This window comes from Gracilinanus agilis, chromosome 3, assembly GCF_016433145.1.
Source record: "Gracilinanus agilis isolate LMUSP501 chromosome 3, AgileGrace, whole genome shotgun sequence".
Classification (NCBI taxonomy): Eukaryota; Metazoa; Chordata; class Mammalia; order Didelphimorphia; family Didelphidae; genus Gracilinanus; species Gracilinanus agilis.
Genome location: NC_058132.1, coordinates 546181395 through 546187815, shown reverse-complemented (window position 1 = coordinate 546187815; position 6421 = coordinate 546181395). Strand labels below are relative to the sequence as shown.

Below are 6421 nucleotides of genomic sequence, written 5' to 3'. Positions count from 1 at the left end.
TCACCACAAGATGGAGATGTTGTATATATATATGTAGCATAGCTAGGCATACAACTATTTACAGAGGTTAAAAAATAAACAATAGAATTGCTTTTTAAATGTAGAAATATTTAATCAAAATGTGTAACTCAGAAAATATTTAATATGTGAAAAACAAATAATATGAACAAAGGAATGAAAAATAATGTAAAATAGCTATTGAGATACTTTAATATAGATCATTATCTTACAGATGCTACTTACAAATTTTCTTTCTTACTTGGCTGGCAGAGTCCATCCCGTCTAAGATTTAATATTATATAGTGTAGGATCATAGTTTTTGAGCTATTAAAATGCTTTAAAATGATATTGTGCAATCTCATTAATGTTAAAACAAGGAAACTAAGTGGAATTTATATTACTTATCTGGTTAGATCTGGTTAGATCTGGTTAGATCACAGCTTCATAAATATTTCACATAAATGAAACCAATTTCCTTTAAAATGATTTATATGGGTGAACGAATTTGCTTCAATGAGCCAGTATGGCAGAATATAGCCAGAAACCCAGTTGAACTCTACCAACATTTTTCTTTAAATAACTTAAAAATAATAACTCAACTCAAATTGTGGAGTTCCAGAATTAACAAAAGATCAGAGTCAGACATTAATTCAAGTTATTTAAGTTCAGAGATTGGCAAGAGAGGTCTGTATAAGTGGGATAGGAACCAGCCTAAATTGTGTCAGAAGCACCTGCTCTAACTGTTGGAGTCAACAACAATAGGACATTTGGGAACTCTAAGTGCAAAGACAATAAGAAACTGGGAAAAATTGGTGAGAAAATGATATTAGTGTACACTTTCCTGGCACAAAGTGAAATTGACATTGATTTATTATTTTACTGACCAAGAGAAGTATCGAGTCACAGTTTTAGCATTGAGAGGAGTACATCTGGTCAGTCACAAAGGAGCAGGAATTCTAATCATAATTCCAAGGTGGAAAGGAACTCTAATTCTTGTAGCTGTTGAATTGAAAGGGCCCTGGCCAGAGTTCCAGAGACTAGAGGAACACAACTATTTGTGGCTGCAGGAGATCAGGGGCCCTTCCTTAATGAGGATAGTGCACAGTCAAGAGAATAATGACAACAGCTATCTGTGAAACATACCACCTTGAAAGCACTGAAAACTTGCAGAATCCCAGAATTAGTCCTGAAAATAACAGTACAAAAAATAAATGTTTGGAATAGTGACTCCCTACCCCCAGGTGTTCTAAGTCCAACTTTAATATAAAAGTCAAAGTCAAGAAATAGGATGTAAAATGGGCAAATAAAAACAATAGAATAATAATTTGAACATAAAAAGCTACTTGTGTGTCAGTGAAAAACAAAACATAAATTCAGAAAAAGATAATGTGAAAAAAGCTAAAAGCAAAGCTTAAAAGAAAAAATGGTCATTGATTTGAGCTCAACAAGAATTACTTAAAGAGATAAAGAAAGAAGTAGGAAAATTTGGTAAAAAATAGAATAATAAAAGTTAATTATAAAAAGGTAATTGACAAGTTGGAAAAGGAAACACAAAAATTCACTGAAGAAAAGAACTTCCCAAAACACAGGTTACTCCAAATGGAAAATGAGATACAAAAATTCATTTAAGAAAATAATGCACTAAAAACAAAATAAGACAAATGGAAAAAGAACTAAAAGATGTTACTGAAATATGACAATCTAGGTGACATGAAAAATATATTTACAAAAATATAAATTGCCTATGTTAACAAAAGAGTAAATAGAATGCTTAAATAATCCCATGTCAGGAAAAGAAATTGAATAAGCCATCAATGAACTCCCCAGGGAAAAACAAAACAAAACAAACAAATAAACAATGACAACAACAACAAACAAAGCCAGATGTATTCACAAGTGAATACTATGAAACATTTAAAGAACAATTAATCCCAATACTATAAAATCTATTTGACAGTATAAGCAAAGAAGGAGTCTTAGCAAATCCTTTTTTTGTCACAAATATGGTACTGATTCCTAAGCCAGGAAGACCCAAAACAGAAAAAGAAAAAAATAGACCAATCTCCCTAATGAACATAGATGAAAAAATATTTTTAAAAAAATGCTAGCAAAGAGGCTACCAAGAATGCAAGGCTGGTTTAATATTAGGAAAACCAATCACATAATTGACCATATTAATACCCAAACTAACAGAAATCACATGATTATATCAATAGATGCAGAAAAAGCCTTTGATAAAATACAACACCCATTCTTATTGAAAACACTAGAAAGTACAAGAATAAAAGGGCCTTTCCCTAAAATAATAAACAGTAATTATTCAAAATTATCAGCAAATAACATCTCTAATGGGGAGGTTATGAGCCTTCCAAATAAGCTCAGAAGGGAAGCAAAGATCCCCATTATCACCACTATTATGTGATATTGTAATATAAATGCTAATTGTAGCAATTAGAGAAGAAAAAGAAATTGAAGAAATTAAAGTAAGCAATGAGGAAACTAAGTTATCAAGCTATTGATATGATGGTATACTTAGAGAATCCTAGAAAATTAACTAAAAAGCTAGTGGAAATAATGAATAACTTTAGCAAAGTTGCAAGACACAAAATAAATCCACATGAATCATTAGCATTTTTATAAATTCCCAACAAAAATAATGCTCAAGAGTTAGAAAGAAAAACTGCATTTCAAATCACTCTAGCAATAGGAAATATTTTGGAATCTATCTGCTCATACAAAAACAGGAAATACATTAACACAATTACAAAACACTCTCCACATGTCTAAATCTAGATCTAAACAATTGGAAAAACATTAATTGCTCATGTGTAGAACAAGCTAATAAAATGAAAATGAAAATCCTACCTAAATTAACTTACTTATTCAGTGCCATTAAACTACCAAAAATAATTAAAACTACCAAAAAATTTTTGAAGATTATAAAAAATTATCTATAAAAACAAAAGATCAAGAATATCAATGGAACTAATTAAAACAACAACAACCACCACAACAACAACAACAATAACATGTGAAGGATGTTGGACTACCAATACCAGGTCTTAAATTGTACTATAAAGCAGTGATTATCAAAACACTCTGGTACTCACTAAGTGATAGAAGGGTGGATCAATGTAATAGACTAGGGGTAAATAACCTCAGGAATCTTGTGTTCAATAAACCCAAACATACCAGCTTTTGGGATAAGAATCCATTATCTGACAAAAACTGCTGAGAAAATTGGAAAATAATTTGACAAAAAGGTTTAGATCAATATCACATCCTATACCAAGATAATTTAAAAATGGGTATATAATTTTAAGATAAGGAGTTATATTATAAGAAAATTATGTGAAAGTGGAATAATATACTTATCAGATCTATGAGGAAGGAAAGAATTTAAGACCAAGCAAGAGATACAGAACATTATAAGATACAAAATAAATAATTTTGATTATATTAAATTAAAAAAGGTTTTATACAAACAAAACCAATGCAACCAAAATTAGAAGGGAAGGAACAAACTGGGGAAAATATAATAAAATTCTCTGACAAAGGTCTAACTTCTCAAATATACAAAGATTCAAGATAAATTTATAAAACATCAATCCATTCCCCAATCAAAAAATGGTCAAGGCATATGAATAGGCAGTTCTTAGTTGAAGAAATTAAAACTCTAAATAACCCTATGAAAAAAATGTTTTAAATCTCTCTTGATTAGATGAATTCAAATAAAAAAAAACTCTGAGGTGCCACCTTACTCCTAGCAGAGTGGCCAATATAACATTAAATGAAAATAATAAATGTTGAAGGTGATATGGAAAAATTGAGACACTAATGCATTGCTAGTGGAATTGTCAATTGATCCAAATATTCTGGAAGACATGACCAAAGGGGTTTTTTTTGTTTTTGTTTTTTTTTTTTCTGTTTCATTGTGTGTGCATTTTTTACCCAGCTATGAGGTCCTTGAGGGGAAGACCATATCTTCTCCTGTTTTCCCCCAATACAGCCTAGCACAGAGCAAACACTTGAACTGAAAAAATTGACAAGAAGGGTGAGGCAAAATGGCCCCTCAAAGCACCACAAGGGCCAGAAAACTCTTGCCAAAGCCTAGGAGGTGGCTCTGGAAGATCAAAGTCCATGGAGAGTTGGGGAGAGCCGGCAAGCATATGATCTCACACACAGCGTGTACAAGGAGCCAGCAGCATCTGTACTTTTATCTAAACTACACAAAAAGGACAGGCAGGGGCTGAATTCAGCCTCCCAAGGAGAGCACCATATATCTTTCTACACAAACTGGAGGGGAGAGAAAAGAAGAGTAAGATTCAAGTCTGTGAGATGTTGGGGAGGAGAAGGGCGGAGGTCACGCAGACAAGTCGCTATTGTGAAAGTGCTCTTGGTCATAGACCTCAGCCACCACCTTTCTGCCAGCAAACCAATGCCTATTGAGAGCCTGGATAGCCTTGTGTGTCTCTGAGGCCATGGAGAACGCCACAAAAATCTTGACTATAATTTCAGCGTCTTCTTCTTCACCCTGCTTCTCTTGGTAGATGATGACACGGTTGATAGCCCCAAACTTGCCACATTCTTCTGTCACTTCCCCCTCTAGATCATCATCAATGTCTTTGGGATCCACCATGTTGCGTAGAACCATCACTGTGGACTCCTGTTTCTGCAGCAGCTTCTGCATAACCATGTGGTAGGCACTACTGCCTGAAATGCTCATATGCTCCTGCTCACTCAGCATCTCCGGCTGCTCTGATTCAGGGAACAGTTCCTCCTCTTTCTTCTCCTTCTTAGGCTCCAAGAGGCCTAGTGTTGGAAGGCTAGCCAACAGAATGGGGTTCATCACCCCCATAGAAGGAATGGTGACAGGGATGGGAGGTCTTGCAGGGGTCACACCTGTGATGACTCCAGGGGCCTGGGCTGCCATGACAGCTTGTGGCAGAGCTCCTAGGGGCTGTGCCAGAGTCAGTGCTGGTGACACTAGCCCAGGTATGGCCAGAGTGCCCAGTACAGCTGCACCAGCCCCTGCTTCCTGGGCAGTGATCTTGGCTGTGGCAGTAGCAGCTGCTACAGCAGCTGCAGGTGGGAGGCCCCCAGGAGTGGCAGGTGTAAGCAGGGGCATAGGTGGTGTGACTGCCTTGCCTACTTAAAGGTACTGGCCCCCCCAGGTCAAAGAGATTCATGGATGACACAGCATCCTGGGATGATTGGGCCTTTTCATATTCTATGAAGCCATAGCTCTTGTCTTTCCCTGTGGTTGGGTCCCAAGACAAAGTACATGACTTGATATTGCTGAATGCCTCAAATACACTCTTGATGTCATCATCTGAGAGGTCCTGGTATACTGAAGCCACGTAGATGCCGTTAAAGGCTCTGGCTTCTTCAGCCAGCTGGTCAATGATGGGCTGGGCCTGTCTGATGTTACTGGGCCTAGCTACCTTAATATTCTTTCCTCCTAGCATCACTGAGTTCATCTGCTCCAAGACCAGCTGGGCTGCTTCTGGCACCTCATATTCCACAAAGGCAAAACCCTTGTGTTTCATAGTGACTGAGTCTCAGGGCATGTCTATGCTCTTGATAGGACCGAAGGGGGCGAAGGCCTGGTGGATGGTATCTTCTCCCAACTCATAGTAGATGGAGCCCACATACATCCGACACATGATTGCCAATGCCCTCTGCCTCTGAGCTGCCATCTGGAGCTTGGTGAGCTGCTGCTGCTGGTGGGCGATGGTTTGCTTCACCAACACACTCTTGATGCTCTGCTCCATAGCATACTTCTTGGCCTTTTGGAGGGCCTCCTGCTGCTCAGGTGTGAGGGCTGGCAGCCCCAGCTTTGCTGCTGTGCTCTGCCCATTTTCCATTTTGATGGAATCTGTGCCGAGAGTAATGGTCGCTATCGCCATTTTGCATCCACCATGGCCGCCGCACACCAAAGGGTTTTAAAAGTCTGCATGTCCTTTGATCAATGCCACTACAATGTATGTATCCCAAAGAGATTAAAAAAAAATTGGAAAAAGTTGTCTGTACCAAAATATTTGAAAATGAGAGGGTGTCCCTAAACTGGGGAATGACTGAACAAATTTTGGTATATGATGGTGATGGAATACTATTGTGCTATAAGGAATGATGAAACTGCTTGATTTCCTTAAGAAATGAGAAGACCAATATTAACCATTGTGGAGTGAAATAAGGAGAACCAGAAACAAAACATTATACAAAGTAACTGAAACATTGTGGGATGATCAAATATGATTGATTATGCTACTAAAAGCAATGCAATGATCCAAGACAATGCTGAGGGTCTTGTGAAAAAGAATCCTATCCACATCTAGAGAAAGAATTGTGGGAGTAGAAATCCAGAAGAAAACATATGATTTATCACTTGTTTATATGGGTATATGATTTGCTGTTTGGT

General features: G+C 37.1%; 1 pseudogene; it reads right to left on the bottom strand.

Annotated features, from left to right (window-relative positions):
• Positions 1 to 4363: 4363 nt before the first annotated feature.
• On the bottom strand, positions 4364 to 5909 carry LOC123239932 (annotated as a pseudogene).
• Positions 5910 to 6421: the final 512 nt, after the last annotated feature.